General features: G+C 46.9%; 2 long non-coding RNA genes across 2 annotated transcripts in view; one reads left to right on the top strand and one right to left on the bottom strand.

The window, feature by feature from the left end:
* The window catches only part of LOC309529829, a 186,427-nt gene extending 184,901 nt beyond the window's left edge, over positions 1 to 1,526 (bottom strand). Inside the window, exon 1 of the long non-coding RNA XR_014218499.1 lies at positions 1,393 to 1,526. This is a non-coding gene — a long non-coding RNA (uncharacterized lncRNA). The remainder of the gene's footprint in view (positions 1 to 1,392) is intronic.
* LOC309529748 overlaps positions 1 to 23,177 on the top strand; it is a 537,650-nt gene that overhangs the window by 176,664 nt on the left and 337,809 nt on the right. The window lies entirely within an intron of this gene.

Raw genomic sequence — 23,177 nt, 5'->3', positions numbered from 1 at the left:
GACCTCTCCTGTTTTTCCATGACTGCTAAAGGTTGGTCAAGGGTTTAATCTTGCAGCCCAGAAAGCTGAGGAACTTGGCTACCCAGTGCCTGAAACTGGTGTGCTTACACAACCTAAGTTAGACCATTGTTCCATTTAGCCCAGTATTGTCAACACTGACTGACAGCCATCCAGGAAGGAGCCTTCCCCAGTCCTACCTGCAGATACCGAAGACTGAACTCAAGACCTTCTTCTCGTCCTCTGTCATCCCCTTCTCCTTGTGATATCCTCTATCTTATGGTCAGTTTGCATAAATGTGTAAATAAACCATATATCCTAAAGACCCCCATTCCAAGGAAATCCTGGAGTCTTTTGCTGCTTTGAGAGTGGGGTGGTGTGTACCAGTATGATCAGAATTAAGGAGAGCTGGTTGGTATGGAAAATTTATGAATTAGGTACATTGATATTTTGGGGAATGGAGGATTCTTCCCATAAAGCAATTGGCAGTGGGTGGTGGGTCTTGGGGGGTAGTTATTGATGCATCACAGATCTCTAGACTGGAGACAAAGAATGAAGTCCTAGGCACACTTACCTGGAAGTAAACTCAGTTGCACACAGTGGGATTTATATCTGGGTAAGCGTGCACAGCACTGTCCTAGGAAGGAGACGGCATGCAGGTATGGGGTGAATCTGTCTTTCAATATGAATTTCGCTTGCAAAATGAACACACTCTTTCTCCCATTTTTGCAAACAGGTGAAAGCTTAAAGCAAGGTAAAATCATGCTAGTATTCCATGGAAACGGTGGGGTGGGGTGGGGTGGGCAAGGAGGGTTTTAATTCTGGAAACTGGTCTTCAACTGAGTGTACAAGGGTTCTGAAACAAGAAAACCCAGGGGAAATCAAGGGCAAGATCCCCCCAAAATGTAACTATTATCAATGGGAGAAATAACCCTGTGTCTAACATTCTCCTGCTGAAATTAACGGTGCTCAGGAGGTCTAGGAGGTCTAGGAGGGACCATCAACTCTCCAACAATTTGTAACCAAAAGAGCTTACAAAGGAATGGATTTATGATGTGGCAAACCAGCTTCAGGTAGTTGAGTGTGCTTCTCCAACGGTGCACAAAACTGGATCAGTCAGTGCCCGGACTGTGAACTTAATTGCTTAGAAGAAGTACAGCCCAGACCCACCTTGGATCAATTCTACTCTTCCTGGTGCCATAAGAAAGCTGCAGAGATAGTGCAGGATAGTGCGCACCCTGGAAATGATCTCTTTCAGCTTCTGCCTTCTGGAAGAAGGTACAGGGTTATAAAGACTAGGACTAGCCACCTGAGAAACAGTTTCTACCCAAATGCGATTTTGGTTTTAAACACAGTGTAAGGTAGTCTCTATGGGAGTATATTGTATTTAATTACGGGGTATCAGAGTTTTTAGGGGGCTAACCAGGCTGGGATGACTGGGATAGCAGGCTTGTGGGTTTTTGAATGTCTGATGTAGATTTTTTCAATTTCATTGTTCTGTATGGGACAATGACAATAAAGATTTTCGTATCGTATATACACCAACCCCCAGACAGAGGAACTTTGTATCAACAGTTTGCTTTACCATTAAAACCTAGATGCTCCTGAACATGCCCAGGAGACCATTTTCTGGTGTGGTGCATGGAATTCAGAGTTTTCCTAAGTATTAAAGCTGTATCGAGGCCAAGGCCTGAGCCTCTGCCTATTCAGTGTTGCAGTCATGTGCTCCTTTAGCCCAAGGTGAAAAACAAGGGTGTCCATCAGATCACAGGTGTTATCCGGCTCAGTTCTGCCTGCACTGGCTGGCAGCAGCTGTGCCAACTCAGGTAGGAGAGTGGGTTGGGGGCTGACGTTGTGTGTGATGTCGTGACGTCACGTGTGACGTCAGGTGTCACATGGCAGCTTGTTTTCCATGGCCAGCAACTCCGCCCTTGCCTCCTCCTCCTCCTCCTGCTGTTGCCATAGACTGGGGGTCATAGCTGTCACTGTTTCCCTTTTTTAAAGGGAAATTCCCTTATTCCGAATAGGATTCCTCACAAGAAAAGGGAAAAGTTGACAGGGGATGTTACCTCTCCATGCCAGGAGGAGGAGGGGGAATAGCTGCTGCAGCCTCATTTCCACATTGGCACCAGTGCCCCAATCTGCTGCCACAGGGGCCCAATCCGCTGCCAGGAAAAGCGTCCCTTCCCTGCTCAGCTTCCAAGCACTCTTCCAGTGGCTGGGGGGAGGACTGGGCGCACGGGACGTGATGTTCACCCTCTGCGCGTAATGCCCCCACATGGCATGCAAGCGCTCGCCTGGTAGAGTGGCAGCCCCCTCAATATTGGGGGAGAGGCTCACCGCCTTCCCCCAAATATTGAAGGGGCTGAAGCCCCTTCTGCCCCCTATACCTGGTGCCCCTGGCTTGCAGTGTCTCTCCAGCGGTTCAGGCAGACAACTAGCCCTACCTAGATATTCTGGGGACTGAGCCTTTGAGGTCCTCGCCAGCTCAGTGATTCTATGACCCTTCCACTGCATGCAAGAAACCAACACAATTACCGCTAACAACAACAGCAAGACTGTAGCTATCCAGCCTCTGCTTGACATCCTCCACAACCTTCCAAGGTAGCCTGCTCCAAACAGGACGTTCTCCACATCACCTTTTAAAATATAATTTGGACCTATTGCTCTGCCATCTATGTGCCCTTCAAATATGTGAAGATGACTATCACATCACTTCTTGGTAAGATAAGGCCCAGAGTGTCATCCCTGTTCCACTTTGGAATGGACAAAGCCATCCGTCATTACTGGCCTTCATGGACTGATAAGGGAGAGAGCTTTGAGCACTTGTTTATACAGCTGGGTTTTGGCTCAAGAGCTCAAAGCATTTTAGCTAAGGAAAAATAGGGATTTTGGTGCAGTTTCAAACTGCCAGCACAGTCAGTTTTGGGTTTGGGAAACCCTTTCCTTCAGCCTGACCATGCGAAACCTGGTCCTTCTACTTTCTGTTGCCTTGTCAGAGTTGACAGGTGCCCACTGTGACAGCCACAGCCTTGGCCCTGTCTTCCTTTCTTCCCTTCTTTGCCTTCGTTGGCAGTCTCTGCTTTTGCATCCGCTCTCCTTGCTGTTTGTGTGCCTCAATCTCTTGCCATAGCAACACCTGCAGGTGAAGGCAAAGCTCATCCCCCCCAATGTGCTTCTCCAGCTCTGAAGAGGCAACTAATCACTCCACAAGGAGTGAAGTGCCATCTCCCTGCTACCCACGATCAAATTGCAGCCATGAGCACCCCCCGACGCCCCTACTCCGCACAGGTGTTTAACCTGCTTCTGTGAGCATGAGGGGGAAAGGGCTTTTTCTATGTATGAAAAATGAAATGCCGCAGTTTAGCTGTTCATCATACAGTACATCTCCAGCCTACACTTTTTCATTCTGGGATGCAAAGTCCCGTAGGTAGCAACCTGGGAGATGCAAGATGGTATATCTTGGGCTGCGTGCATTCTGCAAATCCATTGTGATATCACAGAAAACAGCGCAGCAACGGGCACATTATCTGGAATCCTGAGAGTCTCTGTTTACATTGTTTTAGGAAATAAAGTGATCGTTTCTAGGCCTTAAGGTCGCATATGAGCAATTGTTTTGGGGAATCTCAGTGAGTGGCTGCTGATAAATATTTTGATGGGTCAACAGACTGAGATTCTGTGTCCTGCAAGCATAACTCTTCCCATCAAAGTATAATAGATCATGCAAAAATAAGCAAATAACTGTTGTTTATTGCACAATTTATGTGACTTGCATGTTTCAACATGGCTTGGAGCAGAAACCTTCTCCTGCTGAGTCAGAATCAGGCAATTGGCTGCCCAGAGTAGCTGGGGAAGCCCAGTCAGATGGGTGGGGTATAAATAAATTATTATTATTATTATTATTATTATTATTATTATTATTATTATTATTTCTTCTAACCCAATACTTTCTGCTCTTCAGAATCTCAGGAGTCTTTCCTAACAGGCCTTTTGACTAGAGATGCTGAGGACTGGACCATCTGCACTCAAGAGGTATACAAGGAAGACCATGGAGAGTTGCTCCTCCTCTTACCCCCTTGCTTCGCTGTCCATCTCCCGTTGACCCGAGGCAATGGGATGGAAGGAGACATATGACTGTCTTATCCTGATTTGGACCATTTGGCCCAGCCAGCTTAGAAAAGACTACTCTGTCCAGCAGAATATTTCTAGGCAAAGGGGAGGTCTTCCTTAACTGCAGAGGCCAGGGGCTTTCCTTGCAATTTTCTGCATGCATGACACGTGCTTGAGGAGATTTCACCCCTCCCATATCCAAGAATCTGCTGATGTTCTCTGCTGATTCTCCAGAGAGGAGGGGCAGTTTCTGCTCTCTACTTATTCCGCTCCAGCCTCACATCAGAAAGAGAGAGAGACTGAGTGTTAGAGAGAGATTGTGTGTATAGATAAGGTTGCTGCTAAGAGCAGCTGCAGACACTCAGTGCAGTTCAGCATTTCAGTTTAGACCTCATTTAGCTCTGTATATAGTTTGTATAATAGTTTTTGTAGATAGAATAAAAGTAGTTTTTCTACAGAGGTACCCCCCTAGTCGTTTATGATCTGCTATACTCTGCTGTGCGACGACTGTCTTCTTGTGGAAGTGAATCCAGTGCTCACAACTCTAAGTTGTGAGTCCACAGCACTTTGACCAGTTCCTGTGCAGAAGGTGGTCTCTGGAAGTGCTACCCAGCTCGCCTAGCCCAGTCGGGCTGAAGTGTGTGAGTCCAGTTGGTGGCACTGGCTCAAGGGCGATGCTGACAGTGCTTTGCCTTGGTGGCATCCGTCTGTCTGGAGAGACAATGGAGTCCGCCTCCGGGGGTGAGTCAAAGCGCTGGAGAATCACAGCGCCTGCTGTGGCTGCTGAGACTGGTAAATTGCAACTGCTGCCTCCCACTTCTGTGGGGCTCAAACCTGGGCTGAGTGTATGGAAGTCCTGGGCTGCCCAGGTGACAAGACTCTGCTCTAGACCTCGCTGATGTGGTCTAAAGGAAAGCCAAGTGATACAGTGTGCTCTGCCACTGAACTGATAACTGTATAAAACAGGCAGCAACCCTCAAATCCCGATATGCCAGATGTGCTTTAATGGTTTAGTGCATAGCTGTCAACTTTTCTCTTTTCTTGCGAAGAATCCTATTCGGAATAAGGGAATTTCCCTTTAAAAAAGGGAAATGTTGACAGCTATGGTTTAATGTTTATACAGAACAACAAACCCCTGTGTTGCAAACTGAACACAACAAACAATACAAGCAACACGCAGACCAGTATACCAGACAGTATACTAGATATTGTAGTTGTAGCATATAGATTGTAATGTGTGAAGTTTATATAGTTTTCATGTACACAGGTCATTGTTTCATATTTGAATTCTTTTGTAGTTGTGCTGAAGAAGATTCCAGCGAAACAGTCAGATTATCCGGGAACACTGTCTGTTGTTATTCACCTACTACTTCGGCACCATGAACACCTAAAAAAGGTTTTACTGCTTAGCCCACAGTATAGCATCTATTACTTTGTTCCAACCATAGATTTATTATACTTCTACGGACTTTCAAAGATTGACAGACGTGTGTTCAAATATATTAGAGAATTTACAAGTGCACACATTTTGTTTTTGTTACTAAATCATGTATATTATGCAATAAGAATTACAGTGCTATCTAGTATACTGGTCTGCAGGTTGCTTGTATTGTTTGTTATGGTTTAGTGTTTACACAGCCTTTTTCTGGGACATTTTGGGTTGGAAAGGGCATTCTCAACTAGCAGCCACCATTGTGTTTGTGTGTGTATTGTTTTTCTACAGAATGTTCTGGAACAAGGATACATCTCAGGAATACAGGAGTTTCGCTGTTGCCTCCTGGGATAGGGGAGCAAAAAACAAAAACAGTATAAAGAAGGTTTTATACTGTCCCCACAGCTGTTATCAATGGTAAGCTCCAACTTCACATACCATTTTTTTTTTAATCTGCCTCTAAATTTTTGACCCGCGAATTGAGCAATTAATTTGGAATTTCGCTCAGCCGTAGAAGGGTTGCCACCAAACATTTTCCCAAATTCGCTATTTCACCCCACAACAGTAAGCGAAGCTTCTGCGACACTCCAAGGGAGTTAAATAGCTTCACGTAAAACTCCAGTTTTTCCTTATGAAGTGTCCGTATATATCTGAGTCATCACCAGATTTCCCCCCCCCCAAGTGAAACGGGATATAATTTGGAGCCTCCACCATCCCTCAGGAAGAATACCTGGGAAGGCTGGTTGTGCAGCAGAAGAACTCCAATAAGACTAGTAAAATTCCTTTCGGAGGGGGAGTGTCGGAGTGTTTTGCACATCTGTACAATTTATAACACTGCATTCCACTAAAATATTTTGTTTGTCATCAAAAAGAAACACAGAGTCTTTTGCGTTCAGCAACTCCTAACGTTTCTCCAGGCTATCTTGCAATTTCTATATCTGTGTGTGAAATTAACACAAACTGCTTCTCCCCCCCTTTTTTTTTCCTTCTCCTGCTCTCTGCTTGATAATTGCTTAATTTTTCATTGTGGTAGCATTTCATAGATGCAAATGGATAGATTTGTGGGGTTTTTTATGTTTTTAAAATACTATATTTTCACTTTTTTTAGGACTTAAAAAAAAGGGAGAAAGAAACTCAAACCATCAACCTATAATTATGTTTGTGACAGCAACCTAATTGCATGCCACACTGAAAGCTAACCCAGTGGGGGAAATAATTTTACCCAATTATGGAAAGTTTTAATAAAAGACTTATACATAAAGTTTTGCATTTTTAATGCATTCGGTGGGTTCTCAAGTGCCTTTTTGCCTGTTCCTTCGCTTATCATTAAGACTGTGCTTAAAAAGAATGAAATATCCGTTATACCTGGCCTGACTGGCAAACACATTGTCTCCCCGCCCCTCTCACACCCACACAGTGAAAAAGACATACACGAAAATGAGAAAATGTGTGGGATGGAGCGAACAGTTTCATAGATAACGTTACTTGAATTCTTCACTTTTAAGACGACCACAGTTCCTGGGAAGATTCAGTCCAGTTGTGTATCCACCACAGTGACCAGCAGGGGAATGACAGCTGGAAGGAGCGCAGAGAGAAGTAACGTCCTGGTGCACCTGTAGCAACAAAACCAGGTGCCGTCATCTGCCCCTGCTGCAACAAAACATGTCTCTCCTGTATCAGTTTCTACAGCCACAGCAGGTGATGCAACTCTCCAATACTTTGACCTGAAGGTGCACACCTCCATTGTCTCCCAAGACAGAAGCATGCCAGGAGACCAGTGCTGGTCTATGAAACGATCCCTCAATCTTCTCAATGGTGCTCAGCGTATAAGGCATAGGCAAACTCCGGCCCTCCAGATGTTTGGGACTACAATTCCCATCATCCCTAGCTAACAGGGCCAGTGGTCAGGGATGATGGGAATCGTAGTCCCAAACATCTGGAGGGCCAGAGTTTGCCTATGCCTGGTATAAAATATATCTTCAGCTTCCTCTGCCATGATTAAAGGTAAAGGGACCCCTGACCATTAGGCCCAACTCTGGGGTTGCGGTGCTCATCTCGCTTTATTGGCTGAGGGAGCCGGCGTACAGCTTCCGGGTCATGTGGCCAGCATGACTAAGCCGCTTCTGGCGAACCAGAGCAGCGCGCAGAAACACCGTTTACCTTCCCGCCGGAGCGGTACCTATTTATCTACTTGCACTTTGACGTGCTTTCTAACTGCTGGGTGGGCAGGAGCAGGGACCGAGCAATGGGAGCTCACCCCATCGCGGGGATTCGAACCGCCGACCTTCTGATCGGCAAGTCCTAGGCTCTGTGGTTTAGACCACAGTGCCACCTGCGTCCCTCTGCCATTATTAGTAGCAGACAATTTTTTTCCCTCAAGGGTCAGTGCAGGCTTCTTACTAACCTCTGCAAGAACAGGATGCTAGGCTAGATGAGCTTCTGGTCTTGTTCTGACGTTCTTCAGAAAGTTTCATATCCACACTACGTTTCACCTAGAGCTGGAGCTGAAGGCACATTTCTTCTCAGGCGGAACCTCTGAGGCATTTTTGAAAGAGAGATTTCTACTCTCAGGGAGAATTTTGATGGCAAGTTGAGGCAGCGAGGAAGCCCAGCCTGAAGACAACACTCTGGACACTTCACCATAGCTGTCAACTTTTCCCTTTTCTTGCGAGGAATCCTATTCGGAATAAGGGAATTTCCCTTCAAAAAATGGGAAACGTTGACAGCTACGCACTTCACAGCCAGAGAGCTCCTGTCTTCCCCGCTCTGCGGTCCTCTGAGCCCATTTACGACTGCAAATAAGCAGACTCTCCAAAAGCTCAGGCAGTTTTTCAGAGCAAGCGATGCCCAATTCGGCTGTGCACACTCTGTGACTTTCTGGAACAAGCCTGGCCAGGGGAAAGAAAAAGGGGAAAAAAGACACCCAAATGCAACTGGCGGAAACTGCCTCACAAGAAACATCCAGAAATGTGTCCCGTGCGCAGATTGCTTAATAATGTCACATTCATAATCTGACGCTTTTCCCAAGGCGAAGGTTTCAAATGCCGAACGGCGGGAGGTGGGTGTGCAACACGCGAGTGAGTGTGGCCGACAAGGCTTTAATTGCTTTTTTTTTTTTAAGGAGAGGTGATTTTATTCTTTCAAGACGCAGCTTTGTCAAAAAGCTTCCCGCTTCTTCCGAACAAAGCTGCAAAACTAGCCCAAATAAATAAAACGAAGCGACGGTGCGCGAAGGCAAGGTAACAAATAAGAAGGAGAAGAATCCCATAGATGTTAAAGAACAATGAGGCGACTCGCTAAGGGTTTGGAACACAGTCGAAAGGACATTAACAGCCCAAGACTGGGACAGTACCAGAGAAAGAGAGAGAGAGAGAGAGAGAGAGAGAGAGAGAGAGAGAGAAGATTCATCTAGCAATCACAGCACTAAGTCCCGGAAGGGGCTCTGGGAAGTGGTCACAGGTGATTGTCATGTGTGATAATTATTATTACTGTACACCTGCTCCTCCGCACTAATTAACTTTGGATATGCAAATCAATCCTATTGCATCATGCCCCTGCTCTCCTCCCCTACAGATAAGAAGATGTTCAGCTGCTGGGTTTAATTAGGATAATGAACGGCGGGCCCACTGTGGCTTGGCAGGGGAGGTGTGGGAGGGAAGCGGTGGCTGACCTTTTCTCCCAAAACGGTGACATTTTCTATAGCTTCGGAGCCCTCCGAGTCGCCCCCGTGGCTGGGACGTTGATAGGAGCGGATTGATGAGGTGTCATTAGAGAAGAGACGCCTCAGCCCCACTGTTTGCTGCGAGGATACAGCAGGTGTTCTGACAAGGACACGGGCTATCACTGCTAGATGCCAAACAATGCTCTCCGTTCGGTAAAGTCAAGCGCACCGGCATTTCCACCAGGAAAAAAAAGGGGGGCGAAAACTGATTTCTGTACGTGCAGCCGCTGGAGAGGTCATCCCTAAATTACATTTCGGAGTTGCTTTTCGCCTGCCATCAACAGATTAGAAAAGGGTTTTCACGCTGCTCCAAATATTCTCTGGAGACACAAATTCAAACACCATTAAGGCTCTCCTTTTTTAAAACAAAAGGTTACATTTGGGGGTGATCTGTTTTGTTCTGCTCTGCAAAACAAGGTTCAAGGAGCCAAGCGGAGCCACAGGAAATTTCCAAAAAACATCCATCCATACATAGTTTTGTCGCAAATTCAACTGTGGCTCCACTGAAAAGTAGGAAAGCAACAGACTTTAAGGTTGTCTGCACATTACCCTGAACGCAGGTACAGCTTGCCTTTACCCAATGGGAAGTGTTGGCGTGAAAGGGTGTACCCTGGTTCATTTGTACAGCTCAACCATTGTTCACGGACCATTCATTAAATATTATGTGTGAATTGCTGCGTGTGGGTCCAGCTCAACTGGTTTAGTATATAGTCATACCTCAGAAGTCGAACGGTATCCGTTCCGGAAGTCCATTCGACTTCCTAAACATTTGGAAACAAAGTTGCTTCTGATTGGCTGCAGGGCGTTCGGCTTCCAAAAATAGTTTGCACACTGGAACACTCACTTCTGGGTTTGCAGTGTTTGGGAGCCAAAACGTTCAAGAACTAAGACGTTAAAAAACCAAGGTACGGCTGTATAGGTAGACAGATTATACGTGTTTCAAATGAGAAAAGTGAACACCCCTTTTGGGATTCGGCTTTGGAGATTCGCTTCCAAACTCAACCTCCCACAATCCAAAGTGTTGGCTAAAACACTAAATGGCTTTGGAAATGAAAGCTGGGCAGATGGGGCCCTGCCCCACCGACCTCAGTGTGGGTGGAAGTAAAATAGGAACCCTTCCACAAACTTGGCGAATCAGCAGTGGTAAACAGAAGCTGGCAATCCATCTATTTACTGTTGCTGCAAGATCATCAGGAGGAGAAATCCTGGTAAACAGTGTCAGTCTCTTCCTCAGATCCATCACCATATGTAGGTAAGGAGGGCGTCTTTCATACATTGAAATGCCTACAATGGCTCCCAGTATGTTTCCAAGCTCAATTCATAGTGTTGGTGCTGACCTTTAAAGCCCTAAATGGCTTCGGCCCAGTATACCTGAAAGAGTGTCTCCACCCCCATCAGTCTGCCCGGACGCTGAGGTCCAGCGCCGAGGGCCTTCTGGCGGTTCCCTCACTGTGAGAAGTGAGGTTACAAGTATCCAAGCAGAGGGCCTTCTCGGTGGTGGCGCCCAGTGGCGTAGCGTGGGGGGGCAGCCACACTGGGCGCAACATCTGGGGGGGGCACGCTCGCACTCTCAGCTCTCTGCCCCTACCTGGCTCACTCACTCTCTCTCACTGCAGTGCTGGTTGTGCGAATCTGATCTGCTGGCTGTGCGAATCTGATCCGAGCCGCCGGGTCGCCGCCCACTGTGGAGGGGGGGGTGCCAGGCGTGCGGTGCGGAGAGAGAGCGAGGGACTATCTGGGGGAGGGACAGTGCAGCGGCCGCCCAGCGCAGCGCTGAGCGTGGGAGAGAACCACACCAGACCAGACCAGGCAGCAGCAAGAAGAAGCTGGCAGCGGCGGCAGGTTAGGGGTTAGGGGGCGCAAATTACTTGCCTTGCCCCGGGTTAGGGGGCGCAAATTACTTGCCTTGCCCCGGGTGCTGACAACCCACGCTACTCCACTGGTGGCTCCCGCCCTGTGGAACGCCCTCCCATCAGATGTCAAGGAAATAAACAACTATCAGACTTTTAGAAGACATCTGAAGGCAGCCCTATTTAGGGAAGTTTTTACTGTGTATGTTTTATCGTGTTTTTAATATTTTGTTGGAAGCTGCCCAGAGTGGCTGGGGAAACCCAGCCAGATGGGTGGGGTATAAATAAATCATTATTATTATTATTATTATTATTATTATTATTATTATTATTTGGAGCCTACGTTGCTCCATCAGACCTTGTTCTGTGTTTAACAACAACATTAAAACCTAACTAAGCACATGGTCAGGAGTGAGGAAGAAGAAACACTGGCGGACTGTCGTCGTCTTCTTCCTCTCATTGCTCGTCCGACTCCACCCCACCCCTTTCAACAGCCCCGGAGAACTGCAGATGGAAAGGATTGGGGCTTACTGCCTGGTAAATGGGATAAGGAATGCAGCTTTTGACAAGTCCACAAAGCTATGCTCTATTTCTGCTGCCAGAGGATTTTGAGAAGCATCTCTCTGGCCACTGTGAGAACAGGGTACTGGACTCCACAGGCCTTTGACCTCACCCAGCAGAGCTCTTTTGGTGTTCTTGTGTTCCATAACATCCAAACTGAAACCCTTTCCCCCAAGTATCATTGGTTGACTGCTGCCCCTAGGGGAAGATTTGGCGGTGATGACCTTCATCCGTAAGTACAGCTGATAAGTTAGCAAGCTGTTCCCCCCACTTTGGGTCACCCAAAACAAATTTGAAGATCCTATGGAAGCCATAAGCACCTCTCTACTGGATCCCCTCTTCCTTTGGTGGGTCGGCAGAAGAAAACCCTTAGAAGATGTGGCTCACTTTCATCCTCTGCAGCTTCCATCTTTCCTGATCATCAGCCCACGGGAGAGAGGAATTCGACAATATCTGCATGGCATCGCCTTGGCCAGAGGTAGGAATTCTGTGAAAACCATTCTCGGCCAGGCCAGTCTCACATACACAAGAGTCCAGCCTGACCACAAAACTGGTAAGATCAGTTTAGGAGGGACACAGCACTGACTGCTATACTGCAGATAAGCTGCAAGGAGGGCTCTATATGTATAGTCAAAAAGAAAGAAATGGGTTGAGTGACTGTTTTCAAGGACTGTGATTGTATGGTGGTGTGATGCGGTGGCAGAAGGTGGTTGGGAAGATGATGAAACAGCCAAGAGGACATATTTTTCCTATATAGCTTGCGATCTAATGGAAGCTCTCACAGACTCTTTGAATGCCGCTCTGTAATGCGTTACTGCATAAAGTCTGATGAGTTGCGAAGTTGCTGTAAGCCTCCATATTGAACCCCCACCTGGAATCTCCGCCTCCCCCCCATTAAAGGTAAAGGGACCCCTGACCATTAGATCCAGTTGTGGCCAACTCTGGGGTTATGCGCTCATCTTGCTCTATAGGCCAAGGGAGCCGGTGTACAGCTTCCGGGTCATGTGGCCAGCATGACTAAGCTGCTTCTGGAGAACCAGAGCAGCGCACAGAAATGCCGTTTACCTTCCCGCCGGAGTGGCACCTATTTATCTACTTGCACTTTGACGTGCTTTTGAACTGCTAGGTTGGCAGGGGCAGGGACCGAGCAATGGGAGCTCACCCCGTCGCAGGGATTCGAACCGCCGACCTTCTGATCGCCAAGTCCTAGGCTCTGTGGTTTAACCCACAGCGCCACCCTTACCCTGATGCTTATTGTACAGACTTATAAATTCAGCCTTGGGACACCCTTTCCTAAGGCTCTTCTAGAACAAACTGTGGAAAGATGCTCTCTTTTCGATTTTCTCTGAAGATCATTAGCACAGCAATCAAACGAAGAGTTCAGACTTTCTCATTCGGCTTGTACGTCCTGTTCTCAACACTCTTGTTCATTAAAAGAAAGAAGAAGTCTTGCCTTATGTGTATCTAAAGAAGCCTTATTTGAATTTCAAATTCAGATGCAGACCTACAAAAGCTGATACGGCAGAGCAATAACTGCAACGCAATCTCTCCCCCACTCTCTTATTCCATCTCTCTCTCTCTCTCTCTCTGATCATTTGCTTGGATTTAACCATCTGTGCTTTGGCCTTTCTTCGCTTTCGAAATGTGCGGTTTTATGTTGTCGTAATATAATGCCACATTAGATCTCTATCTGCCTGTCTCTTGCTCTTGCTCTTTGGAAGAAGAGGTCAGAAAACTTTCTCCCATATTAAAACGACAATTGCCTAAGTAACCTTGAAAACGTAACAATTCGCAAAGCGGTGATCTCATCCCGCCCCACTCCCCTCTTCACAATAATAATAAAAATACAGATAAAATCTAGGGTGAAAGAAAGGAAACCTTAGACTTACCAATGTAACGTTCTCCGCCAGCCATAGGAGTTGCTTTGGGGTGTTTCCTATACGTAGAAGGAAAACATTGCATTGGAACTGACAATATATGGTGGGTTGGGGAGGGGGCTCCTCAGGAAAAAATTGATGGGACCGCTGCAAGACTCCACCTGATTCATAGATTGTAGAGTTAGAAGGAACCAGGAGGGCCGTCTAGTCCAACCCCCCCACAGGACGCAAGGGAGAAACGTGCTAAGAGGAAGGAACGCTTGGCAAATCCACACCGTGATCAACTCCCACCCAGAAACCAATGTCCCCACTGTGGAAGGATGTGTGGGTCCAGAATTGGCCTCCACAGTCACTTACAGACTCATTGTTTAAAAACTGTGTTTATGGAAGACAATCTTACTTGGCTTTGAGTGATCGCCAAAGAAAAAGAATGCAGGAATCTTTTTGCCCACTGTGAGGCTCGAACCCACAACCTTGAGATTAAGAGTCTCATGCTCTACTGAACGAGCTATCCCACAAAGAAGAAGAAGAAGAGGAGGAGGAGGAGGAGGAGTTTGGATTTGATATCCTGCTTTATCACTACCCAAAGGAGTCTCAAAGTGGCTCCCCTTTCCCTTCCTCCCCCACAACAAACACTTTGTGAGGTGAGTGGGGCTGAGAGACTTCAGAGAAGTGTGACTAGCCCAAGGTCACCCAGCAGCTGCATGTGGAGGAGCGGAGACGCGAACCCGGTTCACCAGATTATGAGTCTACCGCTCTTAGCCACGACACCATACTGGCTGCTTAGTATGACTCCTTAGGAAGCTATACAGAACGTAAATCCTAAATGAACATGTTTTCATGGAATTAATTTCGACCCGCAGCTTCAAAATTCAAAGAAAATAAGGATTGTTCCGCTGAGGGGGGGGGGAATCCTGTAATAGTAATATCTGCAAGAACCAAATCCGGGGTTAACCTGAATCAGTCTGAAATGGTGCACAATCCAGACTTGGATCTACACTGATCTGGAAAGTGCTGTTTTAAGAAAGTGCTATTTAAAAAAATATTGCTCCCAATGCAAATTTCCATTGGCAAAAGATTGCTGCTCTACAGCGCCCTCTGGTGTCACATTTTTATAACACACTTTTAACGTTATAACTCACCAGTGTAGATTAGTCCCAATATTCATCTGGAGGTGATGAACAGCCTTGTCTGCATGCCCCCCCAGAAGAGCAAAAGTGTGCAGCCCCACTCCCCAAGTGCACCATCGCCCCCAGATTCTCAGCTTTCATTTTTTTTAAAAAATGGCTCAGTTTCTATTACTAATATTATTAGTATTCATTGCATTACTATACCGCTTTCTATGTTTAAGGAGAAAGATCTCGAAGCAGTTAACAACACATTGAAACATCAAATAAAACCACCCGGAATATAGCATTACTGAAGAAAGTAAAATCTGGCGTATACATACAAAGCAACGCAATTGACAGGGAACTAAAATATTATCTTAAAGATTTCAAAATAGAACATCGCAAAGGAGGTCGACTGCGGAAGGCGCATTCCACGCAGCAAAGCTAACGAAAGGAATTATCTGAAACGTTTCAAAAGGAAACATTGCTAAAGGAAGTCAAATATAAAATGCACATTTAAAGCAGCATAATTAGCAAGAGAATAAAATATTGTCGTAAGCAAAGAACGTGTCGGCTGCTGTTGCTCTAGCATTTGTAGAACCTGAGGCAAAATGTGCAGCCGCTATTCTTCTCGCTGTTTTGTGAGAAGCTAGGCTTTCGGTGTTTTACTTTCTTTCGTCTCCCCCTCTAAAAAATAAAATCCTGTGGACACGCGCGATGATGTAGGAACATGGCAGCTGGGGGTGGGTGGGTGTGAGTTGGAAGCTAAGTGCATGAAATCTGGAACCAGTCCTGTATCTAACCAAATGGACTCAAGACCATGGAAAACTTACACTGTGAGATTGAGCACAGTTCATTGTGGCATATAAACACTGTATTTTTTGCTCCATAAGACTCACTTTTCCCCTCCTAAAAAGTAAGGGGAAATGTGTGTGTGCGTCTTATGGAGCGAATGCGGGCTGCGCAGCTATCCCAGAAGCCAGAACAGCAGGAGGGATTGCTGCTTTCACTCTGGCTGTTCTGGCTTCTGAGATTCAGAATATTTTTTTTCTTGTTTTCCTCCTCCAAAAACTAGGTGCGTCTTGTGGTCTGGTGCGTCTTATAGAGCGAAAAATACGGTATATCGGGGATTGAACCCGGAGCTCTCTAGGCACAAGGCAGGTGACTCAACTGCTGAGCTGCAGCCTTTAACCAAACAAGGGGCAACCTCTTCAACTCAGGGCAGATTGTGAGCCACCAGCGTTGCAGAACAGCCAAGTTCTAGGTCTTAAAAAGGCAAAGGGGGGGGGAGAGCCAAAAAACCAATCCCCACAACTATTTGACTGAAGAGCTATAAGGAGACCATAAAAATTATGGATCACAGAAATAAGCAATTAGTGTTATCTTCAATTGCTTTATTGGCAGTATTCACTCGTTAGAATAGAGGCGGCAGTAAAACAGATTGCAGCATACTGTATAACGGCATATGGGGTTTTACATTATAATGCCCATTCCCTGCCAAAAAGTCATATTTTCATTTGACTGCATGGAACGTTATTGCCCGGCTTCCAGCACGAGGAGCGGATAACCCTTTCGATTCTCCTTTCCCCTCCCCTTCTCCCCCCTTTCTGGCCACCAGGCAGTTTTCGAGGTTATGGGTAGCCCCCAAGCAGCACAGCAACGGAGGAGCAATAAGGGGCGAGCGACTGCAGGATATTGATTTGTTTGCTCCTTGGCCTGTACAACCCTGGGGCATGTCGTGGAGCCATCGAGATAATAGAGTCAATCTTGAAGACAGCATTTTGGAAGGGAAGTGGGAGGCTTGCCAGTCTGTTCCAACAGCTGGCTTTCGTGCCTGAGGACACAGCTTGCCTGCCCATCTAACGAGAGCAGGAACTAGCAGTGGCTAGAGAATCATGGAATTCTAGAGTTGGAAAGGGGCCCTGCAAGTCATCTAGTCCAAGAATATGCAGCTATCTCCTACGGGGAACGAACCTGCAACCTTGGCGTTATTATGAGCACCACACTCTAACCAACTGAGCAAGGGCAGATTTAACACAAAAGGAGGAAGAGGAGAGGCAGCAGTGACCTGTATGTAGGGCAGAACTGGAGCTATAAGGGATGTGTCAAACGCTCTCAACGCAAGAAGGATCTGCTGGATCAGGCCACAGTCTGATTGGCATAATAATAATATTATAATTTATTATTTATACCCCGCCCATCTGGCTGGGTTTCCACAGTCACTCTGGACTGCTTCCAGCAAAGTATTAAAATACAATAGTCTATTAAACATTAAAAGCTTCCCTAAACAGAGCTGCCTTCAGATGTCTTCTAAAAGTCTGGTAGTTGTTGTTCTCTTTGAGATCTGGTGGGAGGGCGTTCCACAGGGCGGGTGCCACTACCGAGAAGGCCCTCTGCCTGGTTCCCTGTAACTTGGCTTCTTGCAATGAGGGAACTGCCAGAAGGCCCTCAGCGCTAGACCTCAGTGCCCAGGCACAACGATGGGGATGGAGACGCTACTTCAGGTCTACTGGACCGAGGCCGTTTAGGGCTTTAAAGGTCTTTAAATACTCTCCAGAAGCCGCCACGAGCAGCCCAAGGGAGGAGACCAGCAGTGGCAGCCATGGAGAGGCAGTGGGATATTCCTTGGGTGCTCTCACTGCTGCCGCTGCATCCTCATCCCCAAGCTCGACAGTGGTGGCACTGGCAGGTGAAATAGGGACATTCTGGGATCAAATCAGTATACCTTCAGGTACACTGAACCAAGGCCATACCATCCAACTTTTTCAGATAAAAACCAGGACACATGTCTTCCTGGACACACTCCCAGGCGAGTCACGGGACCCATGTCATGATCTCAAACCCCCCCCCAAGTGATTGGGGGCAGGGTGAGACCATGAGATTGTGGTGCCCAAAATGGCCACCGCTATCTCAAACAGAAAAAACAGGCTGTCCAGTTTTTTCCCAGGACACTCGGCAAGTATGGCATTCTGTTCTCACAATGGCTGACCAGAGCCTATGGGAAGTCCGCAAACAGGACATGACAGTTAAAAACATGTTGATTCAACTGAGCCGAGCTGATTCAGTTGATTCACCTGGGACCGAGCAACGGGAGCTCACCCCGTCACAGGGATTCGAACTGCCGACCTTCCAGTCGGCAAGCCCTAGGCTCTGTGGTTTAACCCACAGCGCCACCCGCATCCATCTCCAATGCTCTTAATTGGCTATTATCCGTTTGCTGAGTTGCAACAGGAAGCAAACTGGAGTGAAAATGCAACAGCCCGGAGAACTGTAAGTGTTTTGCTCAACTTCATCCCAGTGAACGGTAGACTTTGTGACAGTGCACCTTGAATCAAATTCCGCTTGTTCAAAAGATGTCCATTTGAAGTCACACATATCACCTCTGACTTGCCTGGATTCAAGTTCAATCTGCTTGGTGTCATCCACCTGACCAGAGCCTCTAGTCTTCGATTCAGGGCACAGACAGCAGCTCCCAAATGCTTAGTAACTGAAAAATAGACTTGAGTGAAGATGGAACATCACTCCAGAACTAAAACAACTGATCTCTCCCAGTGGCTTCAGATGTAGGATCTGTGACCTTTGTGAAACACCACAAGCCAACATCCACAGGGCTAAAATAGTATCCCCAGTGACCTCTCTACAACATTTTTATTTTATTTCATAAGACATTTCAAGGAAGCTTTTTTTCATCTTATGGTTAATTTCAGCTACTTTTCTCCTTTGCATCTCTTCTGTAACCTTATTGCATACTGCTTGAAAGCAGTGGGCTTCAGTGATTTATAAATTGTTTAAATGGATGAACAAATAATTTGCACAAGAAGGATTGAGACCGATGGAGAGCTATTCCCCCCAAAAGGTAAAAAAAGGAATGTCTGGAGTTGAATTGACTCGTTTTAACCAAAACGTAAGTGCTTCAGTGGGTCCTATCAAGTGAGTTCTGAGTGTTGCCAATTTAGGGCCCCCAAAGCAGAATTGCATGTCACCCAACCAATGGCTCAGCCACAATTCTGTTTGTCCTGGGACTTCTGGGTATAGTATAGATATGAGAAGCTTCCTTTTGTCCTGCCACTTTCTCCAGGAAAACCCGTGAATCCGAAAAACCACTGAACCGGAACCAATGTCAGTTGGGTTTTCTGTGGGTTGACATTTGTTCCGATACAGCAGTACACAAGGAGGTTTCCTGTGCAAAGCAGCCAGGACAAAGCAAAAAACATGTCCCTTGCTTAGAAATCAGAGTTTTCCCTCTCCAAGATGGGTCACCTTACCAGGTTGACAAGCCCCATCGGCTCCTCACTTCCCTCTACAGCAGGGATGTCTAACTGGTCAATTGCAGTCTACTGGTTGATCACGGGGCATTCGTACTCGATCCTGGGAGCCAGTGTGGTGTAGTGGTTAAGAAGAGTGGACTTGTAATCAGGGGAACCGGGTTCACTTCCCGTCTCCTCCACATGCAGCTGCTGGGTGACCTTGGGCCAGTCACACTTCTGTGAAGTCTCTCAGCCCCACTCACCCCACAGAGTGTTTGTTGTGGGGGAGGAAGGGAAAGGAGAATGTTAGCCGCTTTGAGACTCCTTCGGGTAGTGATAAAGCGGGATATCAAATCCAAACTCTTCTTCTTCTTCTTCTTCTTCTTCTTCTTCTTCTTCTTCTTCTTCTTCTGGTGGATCCCCCCCCCAAAAAAAAACACACAACGCTCAACAACTTTGGACAATCCAATGGGTAGATCACTGCCAGTGTTTTTATAGTGGGAGTTGATCACAGTCTCTTGGAACTTGGACATCCCTGCTCTACACCATGTGCAGAAACCACCTTCTTGACCGTTGGACCCACTCTTGGTCTTGTCTATTCAATCCGTTGGAGTCTGTCTTCACATGCAGTGAAGTCCCTAACTCACTGAGGGGTTGAGGCCCATCGGCTATCCTCACCTTCTTTAGCCAGCCAGTCGAAGAAGTTTCCTGGGATGTGGCCTCTGTTGCATGTTGGCACCTTCTAAGAGCCACAGGTGAGAGCTGAGTAAAAGGTGAGGACCACATCATGAGAAAAGACCCTGATGTTGGGAAAGATTGAGGGCACAAGGAGAAGGGGCCGACAGAGGATGAGATGGTTGGACAGTGTTCTCCAACCAACACGAGTTTGACCCAAAAGCGTCAGGCAGTGGAAGACAGGAGTGCCTGGCATGCTCTGGTCCATGCGGTCACAAAGAGTCAGACACGACTAAATGACTAAACAACAATAACAAGTCCAATGAGGCTTTTACCAAATGACAATAGGCTCTGCCTCCTGGTTTTCCAGGCACCTCCCTTTCACTCACAGGCTCCACCCCCTGAGGAACCTAAGGCCCTTTGGCAGCCCCAGTCCTACAAGGCGTTCAGCAATTGCTCTGAATCTGGGTGGTTACTAAAATGTCAGTAAAAGGTTATTTTTGGAGGAGAGGATCAACGAGCTCCAAATCAGCAGACAGGTGCCCTTTTGAATGCTGAGGAACCAAAGAGCCCGAGACAGAGAACCCACATAAAACCTTTGCAGTACTGAATCCTTAAGTGTAGTGAAAACATTTTGAAGGGTGCCATGAGCTGCTCTTGTAGTCCTGCTTTCTTTCTTTCTCGCCTTTTAAATAATAATAAAAAAATAGAAGCCTGCAATTTACAAAGCCACGTTGGCACCAAGCTGAGCTTTCTTGTCTGCGTTAGGTTCCAGGCTCAAGGGACCGCATGTTTTGAAAATGTCACGGTGCTCTTTTGTAACAGAAGGTGGTCTTCGGAAGTCAGGTGACAAAAGGCGACAGAAAGATAACAGGAGAGAGAAATGGCTCGGTCCTTCTTTGGCTGGCCATTAATGCTATTTTTATTAATCATAGCTGCAAAGGCACACAATGGCGATCACCTTTGACAGTTTAAAGAATCTCAAAGTCACAGAACGCTTCCCAGTCTCATGTGGGAGGAGGGAGAAGATTTAGGGCAGGTTTCCTGACATAGCAAATGGCACAGAGTTTTCTGAAAGACCAGGATGAAATGCATCCATAGAACTGTCTCTTAAACCATGATGGACTCGGAAAGAGAATAACCAGTTGAAAGCTGGAGTACTATTTTCAGGAGATGTTGAAAGGGAAGGCTTTGTGTGATCAGTGGAAGTGCATGAGAATTATTCCAAACAGAATACTGTCCATGTACATGTGTACAAGGAATGCATGTGCGCATTTGCTCACATTTGTTGCTAGTTGCCCTCCCATTTCTACCTTCTGTAGTTTTCCCTACAGTCAAAATATAGGTCCTTGCTATATACCATCGAAATGTTGAGGGGACCTGTCTTTTTTGCTTATAAAGGTAAAGGGACGTGGGTGGCGCTGTGGGTTAAACCACAGAGCCTAGGGCTTGCCGATCAGAAGGTGGGCGGTTCAAATCCCCGTGACAGGGTGAGCTCCCGCTGTTCAGTCTCTGCTGCTGCCAACCTAGCAGTTCGGAAGCACATCAAAGTGCAAGTAGATAAATAGGTACCGCTCCAGCGGGAAGGTAAACGGCGTTTCCATGCACTGCTGTGGTTCGCCAGAAGCGGCTTAGTCATGCTGGCCACATGACCCGGAAGCTGTACACCGTCTCCCTCAGCCAATAAAGCGAGATGAGCGCCGCAACCCCAGAGTCGGCCATGACTGAACCTAATGGTCAGGGTCCCTTTACCTTTAAAGGACCCCTGACAGTTAAGTCCAGTTGCAGACGACTCTGGGGTTACGGTGGTCATCTCGCTTTACAGGCTGAGGGAGGTGGCGTTTGTCCACAGACAGTTTTTGCGGGTCTTGTGGCCAGCATGTCTAAGCCGCTTCTGGCACAACAGAACACCGACAGTAGAGCAGCGCACAGAAACGCTGTTTACCTTCCTGCCAGAGCGGTACCTATTAATCTACTTGCACTTTTTGGTGTTCTTTCGAACTGCTAGGTTGGCAGGAGCAGGGACCGAGCAACAGGAACTCCCCCCATCACAGGGATTCAAAGCGCCAACCTTCAGATCAGCAAGCCCAAAAGGCTCAATGGTTTAGACCACAGCGCCACCCACGTCCCTATTTTTTTTGCTTATAGAACTCTGAAAACCAGCATGTGTATGTGGTCGTCCTATATAATATTGATGCTGATAATAATAGTAATCAGAAGAGGAGATGGAGGGGTTGTATTCATTTTAAACTGGTTAATATTTTAAAATTTTTAAAGAGGTATGCAACTTAAAAACAATAAGCAATGTCATTAAAACAAAAATATGACATAAAGCCAGTTAAAGAGCAATATAAATGCATATGCAGGAATAAAAAAATGAACAGGGCAAACATATAGTATCTGAGGAATGCATCCCATCAAGGCAATGATTTCTACTTGAGCAACAGGGCTTCCTCCACACATCTTCATCCCCATGCTCACATTTGCTCCAGAGGGTTGGGAGAAGCTCTAGAACAGAATTAAGAAAACATGGGAGGAAGGGAAGAGGTAGTCCCATCGCACAAGTGGGACTGTGACTTGCTGTACCTTGGGATACAATCAAAGGATTCAGCAAACTCAGACAACTACAAACAGCAATGGATCTTATGGGTCAGGGAAACCCATTTGCGAAACTGCCTTTACAAGATTGTGGATCATCTTAAATTTTGCTTTCAACTTGCCAGGTATTTGTGGGAGGAGCTGCCAAGCAAACACACAGCCAAAGCTCACCCTCCTATTAGGGTCATCGTACAGTGTGGTGGAGGGACGTGGGTGGCGCTGTGGGTTAAACCACAGAGCCTAGGACTTGCTGATCAGAAGGTCGGTGGTTCGAATCCCTGCGACAGGGTGAGCTCCTGTTGCTCGGTCCCTGCTCCTGCCAACCTAGCAGTTCGAAAGCATGTCAAAGTGCAAGTAGATAAATAGGTACCACTCCGGCGGGAAGGTAAACGGCGTTTCCATGCACTGCTCTGGTTTGCCAGAAGTGGCTTAGTCATGCTGGCCACATGACCTGGAAGCTGTATGCCAGCTCCCTCAGCTAATAAAGCGATATGAGCGCCGCAAACCCAGAGTCGGCCACGACTGGACCTAACGGTCAGGGGTCCCTTTACCTTACAGTGCAGTGGAACACATGTTTGGCAGGCAAAAGGTCCCAGGTTGAAGCCCTGACATGCACAAGCTGTGTTGTTACCTGAAATCCTGGAGCACCACAACCGGTCTGACAATACTGAACAAGATGGCCCAATGATCTGACTCAATGTAAGGCAGCTTCCGATATTCCTTTCTGCTCTGCAAGAATCTCAACTGAAGCATCCATGACAGATGGCCATCCAACCTCTGCTTAAAAACCTCCCATGAAGGAGAGTCCACCACCACCCAAGGAAGTCCATTCCACTATTGAACAGCTCTTACCATCAGAAGGTTCTTCAGAAGGTTTGCTTGGAATCTCCTTTCTTGTGATTTGAAGCTGTTGGTTCAAGTCCTACCCACCAGAGCAGGAGAAAACAAGGGTGCTCCATCTTCCATCTGACTCCCGGACTCAGAGTGACAAAGGATTGTC

The sequence above is a fragment of the Podarcis vaucheri genome, assembly GCF_965113315.1.
Source record: "Podarcis vaucheri genome assembly, chromosome: 3".
NCBI lineage: Eukaryota > Metazoa > Chordata > Lepidosauria > Squamata > Lacertidae > Podarcis > Podarcis vaucheri.
The sequence above is the reverse complement of the archived record's forward strand: the minus strand, read 5'-3'. Positions and strand labels throughout refer to the sequence as shown.